The sequence below is a fragment of the Molothrus ater genome, chromosome 2, assembly GCF_012460135.2.
Source record: "Molothrus ater isolate BHLD 08-10-18 breed brown headed cowbird chromosome 2, BPBGC_Mater_1.1, whole genome shotgun sequence".
Taxonomy (NCBI): domain Eukaryota; kingdom Metazoa; phylum Chordata; class Aves; order Passeriformes; family Icteridae; genus Molothrus; species Molothrus ater.
The window spans coordinates 4,223,351-4,249,066 of NC_050479.2; the positions used below are offsets into that span (position 1 = coordinate 4,223,351).

The following is a 25,716-nucleotide window of genomic DNA, read 5'->3' on the forward strand; positions in this document are numbered from 1 at the left end:
CTTCTCATTGTTACTGTTTGCAAATAGCTCCAAAGAAATAAATGAAATTAGTCCAGTGTAAAAGGAAATGTGCCAGGGAGAACAAAATTATGCCAGCTGGTCTTTGCCTTATGTTCTTCTGCTATTAGACCTGAGGTTTTTGAACCCAAAAATTCATACCATAATTATTTTGTTGAGGTCTTGGAACAGATTTTGTGCTGATTTTATTTAGACACAGTCAAGAAAACATTTCTTGATTGCTTTTTTTCCAGCTCTCATAAAAAAAAAAAAAAGCCATGTCACAATTTGTTTTCTCCAGATTTTTTATAACAAATCCAATTTAGTTCAGTAAAATTCCTCATCACAGATAATCAGGCACCTTCTGCTCCAAGAGGAGGTATGATGCTTTCTTCCTGTGCCACTGCTCTTTCCCTCCTAGACTTTATTTCTAGGAATTTAGATATCATTTAGCTGTTATTTCCTTACCTAAATACTGCTACTTCTGTTTATTTAAATGATACTTTAATTGCATATTAATATTATTGTACATTTTCCTCCTTTCTGCAGTAAATAGCCCCTTACAGGGTGAGTGGTTTTGATTTGTTGATTCTTTGGAAAACTTGAAAATTCCCAAAAGGCCATTTAAAAAGATTTCTATTCCTCCTATATAACTTGACTTGTCTCCCTTCAGTAGATATTTTGCTTTGGAAATCCAAATAGTAACATGAAAATGTGGAATATGGTGGGGACATGTATAAAACTGGATTTGCATTCTTTGCTGATTCTCAACAGACAACTCAAAGGAAGCTGATGGAATCCAACCAGGAGGCTGAAACTGGACAAGAAATCAGAGGTGCAAAACTTCAGGTGAACTTCTAATGGATTTGCTCTTCAGGATGGAAAATAACCCAGTCAGTAACTGTAAGGATCTATTGATTTAAAGTTAAAATAAACTAGATTCAAGAGGACACTGAAGTACAATTTTTGGTTTATTTCTGCCTAGTGGCAAAGGTATAAAACTAAATCAGTCATACAAAAAGTCTATTTATATATAAAAGGGCTGAGGTAACGTTCTATAATCCAGCATTCATTTAAATAAATAAAAAAATGGATGAGAGCAACTAAACAAATTTACTTGTCCTTTTACCGACTTCAAAAAATACCAAACTGTATCTCATCAGTATTTTTGAAAATGAAACATCATAAGAAATATCAAAAGAAAACAGACTGTTTAAAAAACAAAGAATTCCAGGGATTCATGTGTACATTGCTCCTGTGAGAATATCAGCTGTTAAATTCTGATTTAATTCCCCTAAGATTAATTTATTCAATAAGTGTACCAAAGGTTTTATTAAAGCAGGAGTTCTGTGAAGCAAATATCTTTTAATTCTGCTTTTACAGCTGTATTTGTTGTTAAGCAGCTCTCAGCATTTCAAACATTTTACAAGCTGTGTCCGGTCTACCTCTCTTCAATCTGAGGAATCTGCAGTAATCCTGCCTTTTTTTTTTCTCTAATTTATGTTGGTAGAGCTTTATTGAGCATTTAACACATGGAAAAGGTACCTGCATCTTAAAATTACAGTGCACCTAGCAGTAATAACCCAGCAAACATTAATTTTCCCCCTGCTTATTTGACAGTATGGCCAGTTTTAATTCTCTGGCTTGGTGATGAAGGAGGAATGCTGTAAGTTTTGTCAAAATAACAAAAAATTTGGGAATGCAATCCTGCAGAAATTGGGTTATCTCACCTTATCTGGCAAGTGGAGAAGAGAATCAAAAAGTGACAGTACCAAAAAATAGAGACACTTTTCCAGTTTTGCATCAGCTTTGACTAAAATACTGAATTCATTCTTCCATGTATTCATTATCATTCCACATGAAGATACTTCTTGAAGTGCTTAATTAGCTAAAACATCTAAAACCAACAGTATTTTACTTTTTTCATTTATTAATGAAACTATTTTCAGTTTAATCTTTATTTTTCCTCTGGCATTGATTCTCATTCTGTAGGATATACTTCTGTATTTGTAGGTTTCTAGAATATGGTGATCTTTCTTTGATCTTCTTTCTTTTGATCTTTTTTTCCCCACCAGTAAAAAACTGTTCCTCTCTACTCCTTTTTTTCACCATATAAGAAAACCATACAAGAAAACCCCCTTTCTTTTTTGTTTTCATCACACATCTTTATTTCTTGCCTGCTTTATCTTCTGTTTTCACAACAGAACTTCATAAAGTTACTTTGTTAATGTTTTTTTCGGGTTTTTAATTTTATTTTTGCCTTTGTAGTAACACAAATGACCAAACTGCAGTATTTAAGGTTACTCTAATATTTGCTTTCTTTAGACCACATCAGAAATACTCCCTAAACTCATTCATTTAATCACAGAGTGATTTGGACTGGAAAGAATGTTCAAGATCATCTCATTCCAACCTCTACCATGGACAGGGACACCTTCCACTGTCCCAGGTGCTCCCAGCCCCAGTGTCCAACCCGGCCTTGGGCACTGCCAGGGATCCAGGGGCAGCCACAACTTCTTTGAGCACTCTGAGCACTTGAAACTCTCTTTTAAATCTGCAGAAATAATAATTTTTTTCCACATTTTGACTTAAAATTTCACCAGATTTTCTTTTTTTTTTTTGGCTTCTAATGCCAGTTAGTGTCAAGGTGATTATTTTCAAAACTATTTTCATAGTATTTAGTAGTAGTATTTTGTAGTATTTAGTATTAGTATTCAATTTATATTTAAATATTATTCTCATAATGTTTAAGGATTTCAAAAATCATATTTTCAAATACAATTCCCACAGTATTTAAAGGGAAAAGAGATGAGAAACAGGGGTCTCCAGTCCAAGCGCATGCTCAAAACAAGGCCAGCTCTGAGACACATTGATCCAGTTGGGACTTGAAATCCACCAAGGATGGAGACAGGACAGGGAGAAAACCACCAAGGATGGAGACAAGACAAAGAGAATCACCAAGGATGGAGACAGGACAAAGAGAAAACCACCAAGGAAGGAGACAGGACAAAGAAAAAACCAACAAGGATGGAGAAAGGACAAAGAAAAAAACACCAAGGATTGAGACAGAACAAAGAGAAACCACTAAGGATGGAGACAGGACAAAGAGAAAACCACCAAGGATGGAGACAGGACAAAGAAAAAACCACCAAGGATGGAGACAGGACAAAGAAAAAACCACCAAGGATGGAGAAAGGACAAAGAGAAAACCACCAAGGATGGAGACAGGACAAGGAGAAAACCACCAAGGATGGAGAAAGGACAAAGAGAAAACCACCAAGGATGGAGACAGGACAAAGAGAAAACCACCAAGGACTGAGACAGGACAAAGAGAAAACCACCAAGGATTGAGACAGGACAAAGAAAAAACCACCAAGGATTGAGACAGGACAAAGAAAAAACCACCAAGGACTGAGACAGGACAAAGAAAAAACCACCAAGGATGGAGACAGGACAAAGAGAAAACCACCAAGGATGGAGACAGGAAAAGGAGAAAACCACCAAGGATGGAGACAGAACAAGGTGAAAACCACCAAGGATCTGGATAATCCCCACCAGGATCCAGCTGTTCTCTGAGGAAAATATGTTTCTTCACACCCAAGCTCATTTCTTTGCTTATTTTCTTTGCTCACCCTCCTGCCCAAGAGGGACCTGCTGTAGGACCTGCAGTGGCAGCACATGCTGTGGCCCTGTGTCCAGCTCCTTGCCCCAATCTCCAGGGCTTTTCCCACCTTTCCCACCGCCCAGTCAGGCCCTGCCAAGGGCTTGGTCCATCCCAGGGCTGGGGAGAGGGAGGTGGGTTGCTGTGGATGGAAATCAGGAAGCTCCTACATGTAAGAGACAGCAGAACTGTGCAGATGCTGCACCTGCAAATGAGGCAGCAAATGTGAAATCTGCCCTTCACACACTCATACACACTGTTATTTATTACAGCTTTCAATCTTATTTATCATGGATTTCAATAAGAATAATTTTTAAAAATATTAAAATCCAATCAGCAGTGTTCTCATTTCTCAGTTTGCCGCCTCCATCCTTACAAGAAAAAGATGAGGCAAGAGAGATCCCAGAACGTGTCATCTTTAGGATTTGCCACTGGGCTCCAGCCCCACGCTGAGGCAGAGTGAAGCTGGCTAATCATGGTGTTTTCCAGCCTGGAACAGCTCTGTTATCAGCCTCATGCAGGCTCTGACCCCCAAAGGCTGCCTATTGTGCAGCAGCCCAGCAGCATCTGGGGCCGCCAGCAAGGACAATGGATTGACCTGCTCAGCCTCTGCAAATTGAAGCTGCCTGGGAAAATGAAAAAAAAAAAAAAAAGAAAAAAACCCCAGAAAATAAAGAAAAAAGAGAAGAAAAAAAAAAGAGAGACAGAGAAAAAAACAACCCAACAAAACCACCCAACCCAGGTTTAATAACATTAGCATGTGCAGGAAAAAAAAAAAAATATCAGGAATCTTCAACTGTCACATGCAAAAGTGGCATGCCTGTAATGAACCTGATGTAAAGAGCAAAGAATAATGTTTCAGGACAAAACAATGGATTGTGTTTAGCCAATTAAGGATGCTGTATGTTTAAATTACATTTTATTTTCAAATAAATAAAAGGTGAGACAATAAACTGCAGAAGCATCGGAGTGAAACTGAGTTACTGCAATGAATATGCAGCAAAATGCAAATATAAGGGAATATCTAAATCAGGATATAAGAAATGAGAAATTAGTTAATTTTTTCAAGGCTACCAGTAAAAAATTGGGAAAAACAGACAAAAAGCACGGACCACAAAAGATTTACTTCACACAGGGACATTTTCCTTGCAGAGGCAGTGTGGCTTTCTGGAATGTTCTAACTGCTGAAGAGGTTAAAAGATTAGTGACACCAAGAAAATTTCAGCAACACTGAAGTTAAATATTTTCCACTGGGATACAAAATCCATCCACATTGGTTTTGCAATAAGGTGTCTGTTTATACTTTTCTAACACAAAAAAACCCCCACATTAGTGATAATTAGATACACACAGAAAGCTGGTTATACAAAAAGCATAATGTATGAGCACTAATTTAATTTCTTACCAGAAAGAGTTTCAAAGGCACACATACCTCCCATTTTTCCTATTTAATGATACATTGCATTTTGGTGACAAACTGGTATTTGAGCCTTATTAAATTAATCAGTAAATAAATACAAATATACCATTCCTATATAGAGGTGAATTCATCCTTGCACAAGGAAAACCCCTGCAAACCTCAGTGCTCACTGATCCAGTGCCTCCTAAACAGAAACTTCTGGAGTTTCTGAGCTTTTAAGATTGGATAATTCAGCTGAAATGTCTTGGCAGAAAAATACATATTTGGAAGGCTATTGCTATCCCTGGAAGTGTCCAAGGCCAGGTTGGACAGGGCTTGGAGCACCCTGGATGGTGGAAGGTGTTGCTGTTCATGGCAGGGAGTAGCACTGGATCATCTTTAAGGTCCCTTCCAACCCAAATCATTCCATGATTTGCAAACATAGGGACATTATTGATAAAAATACTCAGTAAATGGCAGCAAATATAATTTGCCTTTATATCGTTCATGTCTTTGTATTTAGAAGGGCCTGACATAGAATTGTGTTTGGAGAGGAATCCTTCTGGCCTATGACACATGTATAATTTCTTTACCACTTTTTCTTACAAATACGACAGGAAAATACCTTGATTAATGGGAGCAAAGTTCCCCCCCCCCCAAGCAAATACTTCATTTCTCTAATTACTACAGCACATTCCACAGATTTCAAAGTGATTGGAGGAAATATACCAAATACTACAGCCCACACCAGTCCTTCAGGTTAAAGTTACTGCTGGCTGTGGCATTCACATTCTCTGAAAAAATTCCTTCGCCCAGGATTTTTCTCCTGGGAAGCTGAGAAGCCTCAGAGAAAAGGAAACCAATGCTTATCTCATTTGCTTCTCCTGTGTTGTGCTCATGTGGAATGTGTTTGGAGATTGTTTAGCCACAGGTGAATGTTTCATTGGTTTCTGGTGTGAATTATTTTGACTCATTGGCCAATCAGGGCCAAGCTGTGTTGGGACTCTGGAAAGAGTCATGAGTTTTCAGTATCTTTATAGCATTTAAGCTAAATGCTAAAATAGCATCTAAGTAAGCATCCTTTCTGTATTCTTTAGTATCATTTAGTATAGCATTCTTTAATATAATATAGTATCGTCAAGTAATAAATTATCCTTCTGAGAACATGGAGTCAGATGCATCATTCCTGTCTTCATCAGGACACTCCCAGCAAATACAATAGCTGGCCAAAATTTCTAGCCATTCCCATACCCTTTTGTACCGTGTAGTTGTTGTTTCTGGAAAAATGGAGAGTCACATCCTGCATAAAGTGCAACCAGAGCAGTGACTTAGCATTTGAATCATCCTTTCTAAACCTCACATGGAGTATTTGCAGTTAACAGACACAAAATATCTCTATGTAATAACTACTTTGCAAAATCGCCTTTCAAAAGGCCTCCCACTTTCATTTAAGCAACTGCATACATTGATGATTTCAAAGACATTCAGGGTGTTATGTCTCATTCAAACAAGAAAAATGGCCCTTGCTGGGGATCTTTAGGTGCAGTTCACTATTCCACTGTAAACAAAGGCAAAAACAAAAGGAAGAAAATGACAGTTCAGGTTTTTATGCTTCGTACTGATAATTACTCGATTCTGTATGCTAGAATTTATAATCATGCATTTATTTTCCTTTCTGGGGCTCACCTGGGTAATTACGTTAGAAAGTAGTGACTGTGGTTTCAGAACAAGATGAGGATCAATTTTTGACAGGTCACCATTGGAGACAATTAAAAGCAGCTGCTTGTAGCAGTTGGGATTACACCAGTGTGCTGGTTTAATGCAAACTATGCAATCAATCTGGAGCACAAGGATCTTTTGAGGACTGAATTAATGTTTGATTGAATGAACTCAGGCATTTTACAAGTCAGAGTAAGCAAAGTGCTCAGAGCCATCAGACAAATACTAATTTGAATAACACCAAGGATGTCAGCACAAAGGCTGAAATAAGGTGCCTTTGTTGGAAGCAAAGGGTGCCATGGTTTTCTTCAGCTCACATCGAACTCCCTCCCCTCTTAAAAACAACAAATTCCATAGGGTAAATGGTGGCAGAGAGAAGATGTGGCAGTGCCTCACTGCTCAAAGTGCTCAGACCTTTTCTAGACTGAGAAACCTTCAGATATCCACGAGGTTTGGAGTTCCAATCCCTGGAGGTGCCCAAGGAAGGGCTGGACACGTCACTCAGAGCTCTGGGGTGGGGACAAGGTGGGGATTGGGCACAGTTTGGGCTCCATGGGCTGAGAGGGCTTTTCCAGCCTTGGGGATTCTGGGATTCTGTGATTTGATTTTAATCCAAGCCAAATAACCTAAAATTAATAAAGGATTTATGCTTTGAGGAAGGAGGTTGCAGTGCTTTAGGCAGAGCTGGGTGTGTACTGATGTGTTAATCTCTTGTCTTCACCAGGTATCTTTGGCTTCCCTGTAATCTGTGCCCTCTCCTCCAGCAGAGAAAGATACAAGGCAGGAGACCACTCAGACTCCAAATATCTTGTATATTCTCCAAACAAATTTAGCTGGCTCTGGCATTTTATGCAAGAGCATCCATTCTATTTGCCCAAAATTATACAAAATCAAGAATCCATTTTAATTCTTCTGAGAACTGATGCCTGAAGCATCCAGCAAGAGGCATAAGAGATCCTGAAAAAATGTGTCAAAAATGCCCTTTTTCATAGTCCTTGCTTATCAAAACCTCATAGTCCTGAAGCAAACTATTGAATTTCTCCATCAGTAATTCACAACCATCAGCTTGACTGGAAATCCTGGAGGATGGATTTCTCTGAATGAAGGGATAAATTAATCTTTCTTAAAAATCCCTACTGGTGTTTGCTTATATTTAAGGTTGATTTCATGAGATCCAGGGAGATTTACATCCAATGATTCATGCATCACCCTTGCCCTGAGAATAACAGCAAGTGTTTGCAGCCAGTACAACTCAGCAAGAAGTGAATGCAATCAGAAAATGTGTGGGAGGGAGGAGAGAAGCAAGAAAATCCAGCTTCAGTAATATGGAAAGTATGTACAAGGTGCATTATACACTTGTTAGCAACTGTTAAAACTTAAGCAAGGTGATGATGAACACAACTGGAATGGAAGATTAAAACAGGATTTGTACCTACTGTGGCTCCAAAGGATTTGTCAGCACAGGTGCTAAATGTTCAATATCACTAAAATCAAAACTCCTGCAGAATTTCTAGTAGTAATTCTTACATATTTATGTTAAAAAAGAAAGAAAAAAACAGGGGCAAAAAGGATTATTTAATGGTCTGTGTTGCAGAGAGAAACAATGAAAATTGTGTGAGATTTATTATATAAAAATGCTATTGCATCTTACAGGGTTAATGGCAACAATCATCATGGGAAAAGAAGCAAAAATTTCATCCAGAAAAGCCTCTTTGTGCAATTTTTGAGGGGGATTCATTACTTTTCATATGCAGTATAAGCCCAGATGCTCTGAGCACCAGCAGTTTGCCTGAGCTGTATTTATTTTTATGTTGATTTCTGCAAAACCTGCCTGTCCAGCCCCAAAAGCAAAAACACCCCTTTAGCCAGATTCCCTTCCACAGGTACATTATGGAAATCTCCAAGTCTCAGCATGTCTTGAAATCCTCCATTCACCCCCCTGAGCCAGTGCTCTTAAGGGGTCTCTTCCTGCAGAGCCTGCTCTGTGTTTCGTTTAAATTCCGGTGCCGTCATCCAGGGCAGGAATCTCAGCTTTGGGATTCTTTGCCCGTCACCTTCAATCTGTGTTACTATGGGTACTGGAAAGCCTATTACTGTACAAGGGTGGGAGCCACGAGCCAGGAAAAGCACAGAGATTTGCAGCAGCAACAAAAAAAAAAAAAGCCTAAAAAATAAAGGCAAATAGCAAAGAAAATTGGCGGCACTCATAGGATGTGATTTTCTATAATATCTTTTTCTTAGGAATGCCAAAAGTATTAATGTTATTAGAGGGAAATAAAAATGGAAAGTGAGATCCCTGTTCCCTGCCCTGTAGTGTCACACAGAACATCTATTGCACGCTGTCTTTGCTGTGTTTCTCACCTCTGCTGGAATACTCTGGGAAGTAAATATCATTCACATAAGAACAGCACTCTGTCAACAAGTCTTTTTTATCAGTGAAATAATCAATGAAGGAACAGCAATCTGCCCTGCAGCCTTCTGCACTCTCCAACGTCTACAATAAGATTTCTGCATGTTGGCAGTCAATACAGTTCAATTAATGTTTAATTCATGCTTTCTTCCTGAAGCAAGATGAAAAGACAGAACATTTATCAACAGCAGAACCACAGCAAAAACAAACACTTCTTGTTCCAATATTACCATCTTTTTGAGATGCAAGGAGCTGTATCTGAGAACAACCAAAATGTCATCTGCTGTTTGTTTTCCAGGGCTGCATTGAGTTTTGCAGATGATCAAATAAAATATTAGCCTAAAAAAATATATGGTGAAGGGAATTCTTCAGTGAATGCAGCAGCCACACTAAAGCATCTTTATGATTTTCAGTGAAGATATTCTGTAATCTATGCACAATCCCATTCTATCAAAGTGTGTGCCAGCTACAAACTCAGTCCCAGTAAAAATCTTTTCTTTTCTGAGCCCTGTATTTGTGGTTATCAGGTAGATTGCTGACCATCCAAGTGAGTGCTGACTGCTCCTAAGAGGCTGGTAAAGCACTCCCTGCTGAACTGCCATGATCCCTCTCTCGACAGCAGGCATCTGTCTTGCTGAAGATACAGTGTTTTATCTCCGTGACTCAAATGTCCAGGGCTCTAAAAATAAGAGTTTAAAATCTAATTCATGTCTATGGCCCACCTAATCACCCAGAAGGCCTCAGTAAGTGCTTTTTCATTGTTTCCTTTTTTATTGTTTCCTTTTTGAGCTTCCTCTGCTCAACCAGCAGATCCAGCTATTCGCAGTTATAAATTAACCTCTAAAACCCAAACATGGATCCAATCCATCACCAGGAAAGGCTGGTGAAGACAGAGGGTGAGCCCAGCCAGGGCTATCTGATGTGATGAGCATCCTCAGCATTTTGATCTGTTGTGACACTTTAGTACAAAATATGCCCTGCCCCTTATCTTGAAACTCCTCATATCAAAATGTCTGAGATTTCAAAGAAGCAGAATGAAAAATCCCTCCTATGAAGTGCTGGAACAGTGGGAATGGCAGAAGAAAGACAGGTGACATTTTTACAAACTTTTCAGGGTGCCAAATTATTTTACACAAAGGTCATCATCCTATACTAAAGACAAGGTCCACAAGACATGCCAAGAGACCAAAATGCCACTGACTGTGAAAAGTTTTGCTTGGTTACCACCACCCTGGGAAGAAAATTGTTTTATATCAGCAGCAGTTCTGTGCTAGGGTACACAACAGTCTGAATCTTTCATGCCAGGGTTTGGAAACAAGACCAGAGGGAAGTAGGGACATTAATAAGTACATGGGTTTTTTACTTTTAGATATGTCCTGAAGAGATATCCAAATTTAGCCATGTATCATGAGAATTTTGTAGTTAAATTCTGAGAGTATTAACACGGATCTACAAGAAATTATTAAATGCTAGACATGACAACATGAGCAGGTCTAGAAAACAGAGCATGGAAAGAAAGGCTGGAGGAGTGGATGTTGTTTAGTTTAAACAAGAAAATATTTTGAAAGATAAACCAGCTATTTCCAAAGAGGAGAGTGGAAGAGAGAAAATATTTGCTCCGTCCACCATAGGTTTGACTGGCTGGATTTAGTTTCAGTTCAGGAGAACAGTTCAGCCAGGAGCAAGAAGTACAGGAAAAGCTCAGCATCCCTGAAAAATGGCACAGATGTCAGGGGATCGTGTCCTCAGGCAGGGGATGGCACAGGTTGAGCTCTCAAGATCCTTTCCCAGCTAATTGTGGGATTGCACAGCCCATGGGCAGGTTTGGATTGCATGGAGTATCCATAGTGTGTATCCTACCCAGGGGGTGTGTAGCACTTGCTGCAGAGCACAGGATTCAGTTCAGTCTGATAATTACAATAAATCTACCAATAGAAGGGAAAACACTGAGGGAAATAACTATGTAAAGAGCATGGTTGTGTGTGAGTCATCTACTGTCGCATGCCCAACAAAGCTGCTTCCCATGGAATTGGGTGGATGATCCTGCATTAATCCTTCCCATGCAAAAGGATGAACCTGGAATGTCAGGCCCTGTTAAGGGCCACAGCCATAATTCTTGCCTGGTCCTCATGGTCCTTAGCTCACCAGACAGTTTGGGAGACAGGATGAATGAGAGCCAAATGTGTTTTAAAAATAATCTCTCTCCAAGGAAAATGCTTGAAAGGAAATACACTTTAGTAGTAGTAGTAGTAGTAGTAGTAGTAGTAGTAGTAGTAGTAGTAGTAGCAGTAGTAGTAGTAGTAGTAATGCTGTGGGAAATTTATGGTAGATATATGGAAGAAATTCTTTACCATGAGGGTGGTAATGCCCTGGCACAGGGTGCCCAGAGCAGCTGGGGCTGCCCCTGGATCCCTGGCAGTGCCCAAGGCCAGGTTGGACACTGGGGCTTGGAGCACCCTGGGATATTTGAAGGTGTCCCTGCCATGGCAGGGGGGTTGGAATCAAATGATTTTTAGGCCCCTTCCAACCCAAACCATTCCATGATTCTGTGCAGAAAGGAGGGAAGAGAAGAGAAGAGAAGAGAAGAGAAGAGAAGAGAAGAGAAGAGAAGAGAAGAGAAGAGAAGAGAAGAGAAGAGAAGAGAAGAGAAGAGAAGAGAGAACTGTCTGTGCTCCAAACACCATGGGACATTTCTCATCTAGAAGGAAAAAACCAACCAGCCTCAGGTTAAACCCTCCTAAAGAAAAGCCTGTCTAGACAGCTGCAAAGGGAGAGCTCAATAAGGCAGTAAATGATACTTCTCCACATCAGGTGATGGATTTTGATTCTTTCACTTTTATCAGATTATGCTGAGTACATGAGAAAATAAAAGCAGAAAAGGATGTTTCTTGTCTCATAAGCACAGTTCAGATAAGGACAAGAAGGGAAGTTGTGCTTCCCTTTCAAAAGGCAGTGGACTGAGGAGGTATTGTTATTCAGCTGCCAAGAGCTCTCTCCCTAATGTATAGACATCAGTGTTTGCTCTGAAATATTGTCTGATATCTTAATTGGAGGCTACTTTTCACACATGGAGAAATAAGGCACTGCTTCACTTCCTTGCAGGGACAAATCCTGTCCTAGTCCCTGGCAGAGGGATATTGTCTGGAAGGGGGTGTCACAGCTTTAACTCACACAGCCTCATACTCTGATGGGATCTGCTTCAAAAAATTCCCTTTATATTATCCAGGATTGTTATGGAGTGAAAATTATCCCCTGTTCCAAAGTGCAACTTCCATCTCTTGGGATTTCCTGGATCAGAAGGGCTGGCACAAGCTGGAAAAATCAAACCTGCCAAAGTGAGGAGAGAACAAAACAAACCCAAAAGAGCCCCACTGAACTGTGAGCAGGCAAGTACAGTGAGGAACTCCCCAGTAAAGCATCCCACGGATTAAAAAAGGAGCTCTGAACTCATTACTGTCAAAGTGGCCACTGCAGCTGTATTTTTTTTTAATGCTGTATCTATGATCCTAAAATTATCCAGCTGTGCTTATAGGAAAAGTAAAGGATTTTGTATTAACTGAGACCTTGGCATCTTCAGCTTACTCTTCCTAACCTCACCATTTCAACTTTGCCTTTCAGCACACTTTTGCACAAAGATATAAAAAAAAAAAAAAGAAAATTAATAACAGAATTTTTACAGCAGTAAAAAATAACCCATATGTATAGGACATTTTTAATGAAGATCAGTTTGGCTTGGTGAGGGTAATGCCATATATGCTTTACTTGTATTTATGCTGTACTTACCTAGCTTGTGAAGTGGGCACCTTATAGCATCAATCAGCTGAAATGACTCATATGTTTGATTTTTAGAAGTGTTGAGATGCCACTCAAGAGGCAAATCCCCACCAGAAACTTCACTTCCACCCTGGGAGGGAGCTATACAATCAGGTATGCAGTTAAAACAGTAGTGTTACCATGGGACTTTCTTAATAACATAAAATTCTGATAAACACTCAAGAATGTTATTAATAGCTTTGTAGCTACCAGAATGCAGCAGTTTGCCATATCACTTCTCCTTAAATTGATTAATTACTTCCACTACTTATTCTTCTGTCTCTGCCTGTCTGCTTTTTCCCCCAAAGAGTGTAAAATGACATTTGTGATTGCTGCAGTTGGAGAATGATATTTTTATTAGGAAAGCAATTGCTACAGAAAATATGTTCAAGAAAAATGTTGCTGGTTTCTTCCACTTTTAATAAAACAAAATTATCCCATTTTCCTTCAATCTTGACCTACTAAATGGCTGTTAAACACCTGCCAGGTGAAATGCTTTTTCCTTTCACAAGGAAAGGATTTCAACACTTAGTTCACCAATTCAGCTAATGTTTAATTCATTTCCTTGTCAGCTAGCTAGATTAAAAGAAAGAACATTTGTCAACAGGAGGGAGGCGACAAGAATCCAGCTTTGCACTCCAGTCCTAATTTACAAGAGCACCAAGTTCCCATTTCTGGATAAAACCTGTCTTGGAGGAGAGAGGCCCAAGTTGAGATGCAAACCATAAAGAAGCTACTGGAACACAGACATCACTGATGATGGATCTTTTAGGCAAAGTCAAATTTATGATCTAGTTAAAATGGAATATCCTGGCATCTAATGTCATCACAGCACTAATGAGATAGATCTGTTGCAGCAAACTGCCTTCTCCTGTGAAATACATGATTTTCCTTATTTCCTCTGCCTCAGCTTGCCTCTAGTTTTATGCCAGGCAGAGTGCAGGAGCTGAGCATGTTGCAGGTGAGGATTTTTCCCCAGGTGCTTTGCAGCATTTGTGCATTCACTACCACTGTATAAAACAGCATAAGGAATAGAAAACACAGCTCAGGAAAAAAAAAATGCAGACATATGTATTCTGTGAAGACCTAGAGAGAAAGGAGAAGAGTAGAGAAAAAAAATCTTTTATTTCCCAGACATTTGTATTTCTTTCTGAGTCACGAGAAAAGCAGTGATTAATCACAGGGAGATGTCATGGAACAAGACACATAGCACGAGTTGTATGTGAAATGTAGACATTACCAGTGGAATCACAAATCCCAGCTTTCCTAATTGGAGATTCCCTTCACCAAAATGGAGACTATACTGAAAATGTTCATTTTAAGATCCATGACTTCTGTCGCAATAATTCAGAGTTTTGACAGCACTATAAAATGCTGAGAATATCTGGATTCTGGTTTATTCCTCATATGTCTACCCTTTCCAAAAATACATTGATTTTTATAGGTATGACAAGCTGGTTCAATTCATCTCTATGGGAAGCAATCTTTCATATCTGTACATGAATACTGGGAGATATTTTGAGCATACCAGAAAGGGTAACAAATGCAAACTGCTGTAGGCTCACATATCTGGCAGAATGACATCCAGGAAACTGCAGAAGTGCTGCAATCTCTACAATGTAATGACACTGCATCAGATAATGTACCCACCTGATGGAAACTGCTAAAAATCATATAAAGGAGGCACAAGGGGAGAAAAAAATAAGCAAATATGTGCAGGAATAAACACAATGACTGACCTTCTGTCTGCTTTCCTCTATTGCCCCTCCCCAGCTGCTTTGTTTTGGTGTAGTCAAGTCTTTGTTGATATTGCAGCATGAAAATGAAAGTGGAAGGGGGGGAGATTAACCCTAAGAGGAAGGAGGAACCTTTGCAGATCTCATTTATTCTGAGTTCTTCAAACTAATCCATTTGCAACTCAATCTTATCAAAAAGGAGAGAGGCTCCTTATTGCAATGTTCCAGGGAAAAGGGAAAAAACCTAAACCAGCTCACACTGAGCAGTGTCTGAGCCAGAGGAATTCAAATACAGATTTTCCTCTCTTCAATCCCCTCAGCACTGCTTGCAGCTTGCACCCCATGTGTTTCCAAAAGAACCTTTGGATTCAACTAAAAATTAACATTTGAGCTCTAAATAAGAAAGAAGCCTGTGCACCCACCAAGATTCAACCTCTAACAGAAGTTTGGAAGACAAATTTAGGAGTTCCTTTTAGTCTCTGGATGATAAATATCTTCCTATATCTCTATGCTTCCTCAAAATTAGGCATAGGCTCCAAACCTTGTCTGTTCTGACCCTGCACTTGCAGAATTTGCTGCTAATCTTTCTCTGACAGCAATGCTGCATCTAAATCTAAAGCTTCATTATTTAATTATTTTCTAGCCCATGAGCACAGCCCTGAAAATGAAACATGAATATAAACTCAGGCAGTGGCATTTCAGAGACTGCAGCAGAACTGGGAAATGAGGCTGCATTGTTGTAGACAATACAGAAAGCAGAAATGATGAAATTGTGAAATGCTAACCTGAGTCTCAGTTTATATTTCAAGAAGAGGAGTTGCACTATATGACTATCTATGGGCTTCTTGGAGGTGCTAAATCGAAGCAGGAAGGATGGTAGTGATACATGAGCTTTGCCACAGCCTCATGGATAACCTGTCCCCACAAAAGAGCACCAGCAAAACGCTGATCCAGGGCTCCTCCTTTAGGGGCAGCCCTAAGCTCCCTCTTTCCAGATTTCTCTCATGGTTTTACAGGAGTCAGCAATGCATCATCAACAAAACACAAATCCTCAGAGTGTTGACACTTGAAATGATGAAATCACAACACCAAGAGTGGAACTGAACACACAGGTACCTCACGGGACAAGGTGCTGCTGCTCCCTGTCCTGTACAATTCCCTTCCACCCTCCCTTTTATTTAAGGTTAAAAAAAAAAACCCAACCTGCTGGCAATATTCCACAGCTGAAAACCACACAATAAAGACACCTTTATGCAGGCTTGGGTCCAGGGAGCTGTTTCTTCCTTTCCTACCAGGGTGCAGCAGCATTAAAAACAATGGTAATGGGGCTGATATTCCACTGACACCCAAGCAGGTCTTAATTGCTGCAAGGGCAATTTCTGCCAGCTTTTCACAACCAGGCTGCTTGTGGCAGCTTCACTGAGCTGATTTTCACAATATATCATTCACCTGTTTATTGTCAGCTCCTCCTGTAGTGAAATGGCCACCCAAATATTGGCTCATCAAAGAACATTAGGGGTATCCATACACTGAATCTCATGGTCTTTCCCATAGTCCTGAAAAATTATAAACATCAGGAGTGATCACTCAAAGAGGCTGTTAGGTTTAATTTTAGTGGGGTTTTTTTATCCTTCAGGACAGGAAAATTGGTATTTTTTTTTAAATTACATCAATAACAAACTTGAGAAGAAAAGGCTGAACATCTGATTTGTTACTGCCCACTGATAAGGGCAAACCTGAAGCAGTAGTAAACCAGGAGTAACATTTTTACCTAAGCTCAGGATTTTTCCTCCCTTTTGTAAGCACCAACCTCATGTCATTTTGAATGATAGTTCTCTTTGTCTATTTTTCCCTCCACTCTAATACCTGTCACAACCATCACACCACAGAGAGCCTTCTCATAGGCTTTAGTTAACCCACTGATCCATGGAAATGTAGAACCTGTAGCCTGCAGAAGCCTTTGCTTCCTGAAACCTATATTTGCTTATAGCTTGCCCTCAAAAACTTAGGTTTGTGCATATTTTGGATACTCCACTCGCTTTACTTTTTGATGAAGGAAAAAAAAAACTGAAGCACAAACTCAGCTGAGGTAGTGGGATAACAACATCTAAATTTTAACAGTGTTGAGTGATAAAATACCCCTGGAGATTGGAGATGGTGGGGGGAGGACTCAAAAGCATATCAAATTAAACATCTTCCAGTCCTCAGGGGCACAGTCAGAGAGGGGAGGGAGAAGCTGTCATCTCATTTCTCCAGTCAGTTTTGCCTGCAGATGCAGGTTAGGAAGGAGAGCAGGAATCCATTTGTTGAAATGCTCTTCCCCCAGATTCATCTGCCCTCTCTTTCTTAGTGTTTTTCATCAGCATTTTTTCCATTTTCATCATTTTATGAGACTGATGTTTTGTGGGTTTCTTTTTTTTAAATGAAGTCCTCTAAAATATTCATTCAAATATTTCCCAGAAAGAAACCCCAAATAACAGGCTTAATTAAGGAAAGCTCTTTTATCCCTCTTTTTTTTTTCTTCAAATAAACCATTTCTTTCCTCCAATTATTAATTAAAATTAAATATTAAAAATAAAAGCAATGGAGGCCTCAGAACCTATCAATAATTAATTAGGGAATTAAACTGATCAGCTAGGGGTGGCACATGTGACAGCACAGGTGTCCTACACTGGTGATCTGTCACACACTCTGATACCTCATGTCATGTGTGGGGAGCTCTGAAGGTTGGAGAAAATGGGTTCAGCTCCCAATTATGGGGCTGCAGGACAGCTACAGGCTATAGATTGGCTGCTTGTTAATTAAGTGGCAAAATGCAATTTCAGCCTCTGCCCAGCTTCGTACTGCATGACCTTCCTTTTTCCTCCCTCTCTGGAAAATAAAATTAGTTCCCCTGGCAAGTGACACTGCTCACCTCCTCTAGGTTCTTCCCATCAACTTGATGTAGTGTTTTCCACTGCTCTGTGACCACCATCTAAACCCTTCAGCAAAAAAATAACCACACAACTGATTTATTTATTTTTTTAAGGCACTGAATGCAATGAAGCTTTCAGATTTTTTCTAGCTGCTCTGGGCTGCACCAGCCCCAGTAATGTCCCTGTCTGTAACCCTTCCCAGAGATGTGCAAAATTCACAGCTCCTCCAGCATTCTCCAAGTGCCCAGCTGGCACTGGGAGCCACAGTATTCCTAGAGAACACAGGGATGCTTCAGGATTTTAGCTTTATGTTTTTCATATATTTGTAATTCTGTAAGTCTTCAGTGCGTAACTCTAAACTCCTTATCCAGTGTGAGCTTCTGCTTTCCCATTTGGTCAGACAAAACAATTCCTCTCCTGGCCTGGGAATCAAGGACACCTCACTGCCTCAGGCCCTGAGAGATGGAAACAAAAGTGAGTTGGGGGGAGCAAACTTGGGGTAAATTACTTTATTAACTGAAGCTGTAATTAGAAGATTAACCACCAATGTGCAAATGGACCAAACTTATAAAAGTGTGAAAACCCATGTCCACTTTGGGTGTAGCCTCTGGGGGGGTTCATCTCCCCTAAATGTACCTGCAGGCCCTTCAATAAATATAACCACTTTTTATTCCCTCAATTTTGTCTGGCTTCTGTTTTTAGGTAGCCCAAAAAGGCATCAACAGCTATGTGGCGAGAGAGATTAAGTACAAGTGGGGAAAAAGGAAAAGAAAGAAAGAATTAACATCCACAAATGGCGGCTCTGTTGTGTGGGCCACAACAAGGCCTCGGCATCTCCCGATGGCGCCGGAGCGCGGCACCCGCTGCAGCCCAGGGAACACGGCTCAGTCACGCTGGGAACAGCAGCTGTGGGAGCAGGGGTGAGTGAAGAGACAGAGCCAGGGGAGGGCAGGAGCTGGAGGAGTTTGGGGCACTCTCAGAGGTCGGGTTTGTGGTTTCTCCCAGTGGTGGAAAACGGGCGATGAGTCAGTGTTTGTCACTGACGGGGCTCTGCGGTGGGGAGATCTGCAGCGCTCTGACAGCCTGTCACCAGCAGCCAAGCTGCATGGCACCGCACAGTTAATAAGGCTGGGAGACTGTAAACACAAAGAAACCAGGAATAAAAAGGCCAATGAGAAATGTGAAGTGATAAACAACAAATTACACAGCACCAAAATAGCATTTCTGCACCTTAAACTATGGGTGTACAAACTACGGGTGTAGATTTGTTCTATGGGTTGGGTTTTTTCAGGTTTTTTTCCCCAAGCTTTGCAAGCCTATATGCTAGGGAAAATCCTTTAAACTGCTCTCAGACACCCAAAAAACTAAATATAACCACACACATAGCCCAGTGGCATGATGTGCTCACTCCTGCCTATGCCAACACTGAGATTTACAAAACAGCTCATTCAGCCTGATAACAGCATGGGACATCTCCCACACTGGGTTTTCCTCTCCAGGGATGGAAAGTCTCCCTAGACAGTGACACCCTTGCAGGATGCCTGCAGCCCATCTGGAAAGGGCACAGCTGCAGTTTGGCTCACAGAATTCCACAATCACTGAGGTTGGAAAAGACCTTCAAAATCACTGAGTCCAAGCTGTGCCCAATGCCCTCCTTGTCCCCAGCCCAGAGCACTCAGTGCCATGTCCAGGCCTTCCTTGGACACCTCCAGGGATGGGGACTCCACACCTCTCTGGGCAGCCCCTTCCAATGCTTGTCAACCCTCTCCATGAAGAAATTCCTTCTGATGTCCAACCTGAACTTCACCTGGTGCAGTTTGATGCCATTTCCTTATGTCCTGTCCCTTGTTCCCTGGCAGAAGAGGCCAGAACACCCTTGGCTGGCTGCAAGTTCAGCTGCCCAAAGTGTGCAGGTAAACAAAACCAGCTCTAGAGGAGAAAGTCCCAGAAGAAAGCTGGATATCTCCTTTTCATGAATAAACTGGTACAGTTCGGAATTGGGTGAGAGAAGACAGATCCTTGGAAGGACAGCAGGTCAGGACCTTGCTAGAAGGGCATTGCTGCAGGAGGAAATTATGGAAGCAGACATTGGTAGGACATGGAAACTGGAACCTGTTCTGACAGCCTGGATTTTCTTTTACCAAGTGCTCTGTTGAGCTGGGCATCCCTGATGTACATTACAGGCAGAGAGTGACATTAACTCCACTGCTCAGTGCTGCTCCCTGCTCAGGGGTCAGACTCACATGTCCTGTGCTCCCTTTGGCAGCCTGGTCCTTCTGAGCCTTCCTCAGGACTCCCAGATGCACAGTGCCCATCCCATGCTGTGTTCCTGTTATTTCTAACAGCAGAGCTCTTGGCAGGGCATCACCATTTCTTTATTTCACTTTTGGTTTGTTTGCTAAAAGATGGTGGAGCATGGCAAACGCTGAAAAGAGAATTGTCTGAAATTTCCAACTTTGTTTTTTCCAGCACTATTTAACTATTTAAGGATTCAAAGGCGTCTAAAAGCCTTCATTTAATGAGTAAATCAGAGTGCATCATTTGGCCCCTGGCAAAATTCGAATGCTTAGTCTGTGTGGGTTTGGTTTCCCACTGTTTCCTCTGCAACTCAGTGCTCACAGATGCAGCACTGAGTGCTCACAGATGCAGCACTTCCCTGCCTTCTTTCCCCAAACTGCTTTTAACCCAGTAACCTCTTTTCTTCTTCCTTTGACTGCCTCCACAGCTGGATTTTTTTTTTAGCTTGGGACACACCCACATTCTAGGCATGTCCAGAAAAAATTAACCAATTAAGCCATCCACAGCCCCGAGCATAGTTAACATTCATTTAGAACATGAAAAGAGCAACACACCTTCGTGGGGCTTTGCCAATTACACGGTGTTTCAGCCAAATGCAAATCATGCCAGAATGGAAATTCCAAACTGTGCATTATGTTCATTTCTAAACCCTGTTAACTTAATTAACTCTTGGTTAAATGTGCACTGATCTCAGACGTAAAGCATGTTTGATGAGGCATGAGGCATTTTTCATTAGGCAAAAGAAAGAACTTGGAATGTGCAAACCATTTGCCACAAGAGAGAAGACTCCCTTCCTCAAATTGTATACAACTCACACCCTATTTGTGGTCAGTGAAGGTTTATTTTCTACTTGTACTTTGTAATACTCTTGTCAGTTTTACTTGGATTACAAAGCATCATTTGAGCAACTCTATCCATCGAATGTGGAAGATAATATTCTGCATTGTCAGTGCCATTTAAAATGCAGGATCAGGTAATACGAAAAATGATTAAACCATCCAACACAGGTTGTATTTAACCTGTGTTGCCACTGCTAAATCCACACACTGAGTGGCTGCTTGGTGCAATTATTGGAGGCACAAGTCCAGATCCTCAGATCCTGTACGCAGGAGGCAGACAGCCATTTCTAAAAATAAATAAATAGCCAGGAAGGGGCTTATCATTCTTAGCAGAGCTGTGGCATTTTTTAGTGAACACAGATCCACACCAGAATAACTAGAAGGAAGAGCACTTCACTGGCTGCTAAAAACTTTATTGTTTGAATTATTATCTCAGGATACTTTGCTGTTTTGTTTGGTTTTGAGTTTTTTGTTTTCTTTTTTTTTGGGGGGGGGGTGCAGGGGGATTTTGTGGTTTTTTTTTAAAGAAAAGAAAAAAACGTCAAAACCCAAGCCTGATACCTGACTATGATGCACACAAAGGCAGGGATTCCAAGTTGGCAATAGGAAAGTAATCTGGCTGCCTCCCAAAGCAGATGCCATAAAAACAAATTGTTATTGCCAGGGAAGACAGGCATTCCTGACTGCATTAAAAGGAATTAAATGGTAGAACAACTCTGCTCTGTCCTAGAACTGAGGCAGCAGAAATCTCCTTCCCCTCAGAATCCTAAGCACTGTGAGAGGCAGCTTCTAAAAATCACAGCTGGATGCATCTGTCCTCCTTTCTCTGCACAAAGTGAATTCTGAAGCCAGAATGAAGGCCAGCTGAAGGAGCAATATCACACTGATGTCACCCACACTTTGCACCCCTCACCTATGGCTGCAAAACAAACCACAGGTGAGTAACATCCTCTTGTGGGTACAGAGAGGCTTCCAGAGCACAGAGAGCACTGCACTGACACTGAAAAACATGCATGCAGGGCACCCTGCAGCCATTTTCCTGTCATTAGGTATGGTAAAGAACAAGAAGAGACAGATACCATGACAGGTCCAAAAATAACATCCCTGAGTTAAACAGAGTTATGGTGTCTGGCTGTGGGCTGTATTTCCTGTGGCCAGTCAGTTGCCAGCACAGTAACATTTCCCAGTTTTCCTCAGTGCTAAGCTGAGAGGAAATGCTCCCCTGCCACCCTCAGAATAGAAACATTCAGACTCTGCAAGGCTACACCATCTCTGTCTTTTAGCATCAGCAAGTCCAGAAAAGCCCCAAGGGCATTTTGATTTCTGTTTCTTCTTTGTGAGTGCAGAGGTGGGCAGTGCAGTGCAGAAGCTCCCGTGCTTATTTCTGCTGCAGCCTCCTTTGATGTACAATCTGCTCCATCCCATCCCTGACTCCATCTCCACATTCCCTGCTCAGGAAGCCCCTGTACACAGAATTTCCCATGTAGCTGAGTGACCACAGCCAGTTTATTCAGCACTCTGTGAAGCCAGAGCTACTTTTGTCACGCAAGCTGAAGTGCTGCTCATCCCAAGCCAGCTCCTCCTCCCAACACCCCCTAGTTACCTTATTCTCTAGATATATTACTATATTTTTAAACAGCATATTGGTTATCTTGTCAAAAGTTACTCTTCATTTGCTTCTTCATAAAACAGGCCAGCATATCCCACCTTTCCTGCAACTTAGTACCAGCTCAATACTCACCTGTCACTGTGATATGTTATGAAAATCCTTTCATTAGGATTTTCTCCTGAGAAGCTGAGGAGCCTCAGAAAAGAAAGGTAAACAATAACTATCTGATGGCCCTGGAATGTGGTCTGGAGATGTCTTACCAACAGGTGCATCTTTGATTGGTCCATGTGAATGTTTTTTACTTGATGACCAATGACAGCCAGCTGTGTCGAGGCTGTGAGCAGTCACAAGATTTTATTATTCATTCCATTCCTTTCTAGCTTTCTGATGTCTTCTTTCTCTTTCTTTAGTGTAATTTTAATACATAATTTCCTTTTTATATAATATATATAATAAAATAATAAATCAGCCTTCTGAAACATGGAGTCAAGATTCTCATCTCTTCCCTTGTTGGGGTTGCCTGCAAATTCCACATTTGCTCATGACAATTTCTGCTGATACAACACACATTACTTCAAAGTAACCCTTTGAACCTGAATTGGACTAAAAGCCTCATATACACACTTTAATTTTGCTTACTAGGTGATTCTTGGTTTAGCATGAAGTCAATTTGCATACTGATAGATCTCTTCCCCTTCCAGTCACAATATAAAAAGTTAACATACTGCTGTCATAATCCAATGTACGTCAAATCTGATTCTTTTTGATGCATTCAGCCACCTACTGTCACTTTAATGCATTTTCCCTGCACATGCACGCACCCTTTTTCATATGAAAACATTTAAACTTGCACTCAATTCAGTTATTTTCCCCCCAAAGCTGAAAAATCCAAATAGAGGTGTATTCATCTCTTCAAAAGAGTCAACATTTTCAATTTAGGGAAATGGAGAAAGAGGAACTAGTCTATTTTCAAAACACCAGTCAGAAATAGTTTTAAACTGAAACTGCAAAGTTAATCAGTCATTTCATTATCTTGTGTGAACACCTACTCAACTTAGGTGAAAACACACAGCTTCTCAAAATTTACCGTAGGAAAATAAGACTGAGGAAAGAAATCAAAAAGATGTGAGAAGTACAAATATCATGTGTCAGAGCAGGGTAACTTCTCATTCAGTCCTGGTAGCAAACAATGAGGTAAGGAGAAAGAAAGAAAAGAAAAAGACATGGAGATAAAAAAAGTTCATACACATGTGCATGATGTTTATATGGCATATATCCCAGTCTCACACCCAACACACCAAGAGCATTTTCCTCAGGAAGCTAGGGAGGACATTTATCTTCATCCAAACACTCATCTGACATTTTAGAAAGCTATGTTTTTCTCTTTCTGGCATTTAATGGGTTCATTTGGCAAGATAATTTAACTACTTGCAGTTCCTCAACTTCCCTGGTAGAAATGATGACTTGTTGACACCAGCCAGGCTTTGATGTACAGGTGCATGAAACTGCATTGCTCAGGCTAATTCTAACAGGAGCCTTCTCAAAAAGCTGCCCAAGTACATGGTGTGGGAGCCTTCCCATTCTGTAACTCTCTGAACAAACAGAGAACAGCCCAGGGAGGAGCTGGAGCTGCTGCAGAGAGCCCAGAGGAGGCTCCAGGATGAGCAGAGGGATGGAGCAGCTCTGCTGGGAGGAAAGGCTGGCACAGCTGGGATTGTTCAGAATGGAAAAGGCTTTGAGATGGCCTCATTGTGTCCCTTCAGTACCTGGAGGAGCCATGAAGAAAGATGGAGAGAGACAATTTACGAGGGCCTGAAGTGATAAACAAGGAGGAATGGCTTCAAACTGAGATAAAATAGGGTTAGATTGGGTATTAGGAAAAAATTATTTCCTGTGAGGGTGGTGAGGCATTAGAACCAGTTTCCCAGAGAAGATGGAGCTGCACCATCCCTGGAAGTGTCCAAGTGTCCAGGCTGTACAGGGCTTGGAGCAACCTGGGACAGTGGAAGGTGACCCTGCCCATGGCAGGGAGGTGGAACAAGATTATTTTAAATGTTCCTTCCAAGCCAGGTCCTTCTATGATTCTTAGATAAATACTATATAAATGCATGTACAATATACTCCTCTGAATCACTTGCATGGCAAAAAACAATCCCAGCAAAAGCTAAACTAAAACATATCCTCCTCTATAAAATTGAGAAAAAGGAAAGGATTAACATGTTGAGGATGCTACCACTCAATTTCACTGATCCTTCAAGGCATTAAGCACAAGGGCTGTTGTCCTCCTTTAGCAAAGCTTTCAAGATTGCACAACCACTTAAAGGAGCACTGAGAATTTTGTTTACCCAGATCTGTTTTAGTGATTGCAGAACATGGAGAAAGAGTCAGCAAAGACAGAACATTCTCATTCGAGTTTTGTCTCCCCACTGGTGCTATCATTAAGGCTGAACCTGCAAGCAGAGAACATCACCCATGCCAGCAGAGCACTGGGATCTGTCAGATTGGCTGCCACTGACTCACTGATTGATTTTGTTTCTCCCATTTCTGGGTCAGTGAGTTCTAAAATGTGGCCATTTTCCAGGCAAGTATGAACTGCAGCAGACTCTGCCTGTGAATCCAGTGTGCTTTAGCTGTAGGTGGGGGGAAAGAAAAGGATTTGGTGCTGAGCCTTTGTCATTAGCATTTATGTGTGCACATGCACATGCACTTGCCTTCTAGAATTTCACCTTGGAGGAGAAAACATTCCCTTGGAGACAGAAAGGATTAGGAAGCACAGAGCATCTCCTCATTATAATACTGACAGGTTTCTGGCCTTGAGCTCTATTCTTTCTTTTCAGTAAGCATTTCCTATGGGTTTGAAAGGCAGAGGTAAAACTAAGTTTACAACTTATTTGTGTGTGAAAAGAACGTGTGAAAATGGAGTCTATTAAACAGGAGTGGTCCCAGGATTTCACACATTCATTAATAAACCATCTTCTCCAACTAAGAAGTCTCTATGGAATAGCGAAAATGTATCAGATTCCCTAGATTACTTCTAGTTTATTTCATCTGGGAATTTTTTTAACATTTTAAATGAGGCATTTCAGCTTCACCCCTTGTCAAATCCCATGAATTTAGACAATAACTCACAAGTCTTTAAAGAGTAATCAGAGATGTAATTGCAGTGTTTTGTTAAGTTACTTTTGTGACTGAAAAAGGGGCAGCAACTCAACTGCTCAGCGTTCCATAAAATCAAAGGTGGAAGAGACCATCAGAATCATCCAGTTCCACTGTCACCTCGACACCACCACCATCCCCCCAAAAAGCCATGACCCCAAGGC

At 40.9% G+C, this 25,716-nt stretch overlaps 1 protein-coding gene across 3 annotated transcripts in view; it reads right to left on the reverse strand.

The window, feature by feature from the left end:
* The window catches only part of DSCAM (DS cell adhesion molecule), a 471,096-nt gene that overhangs the window by 305,996 nt on the left and 139,384 nt on the right, over positions 1 to 25,716 (reverse strand). The gene's annotated exons all lie outside the window — the stretch shown is intronic.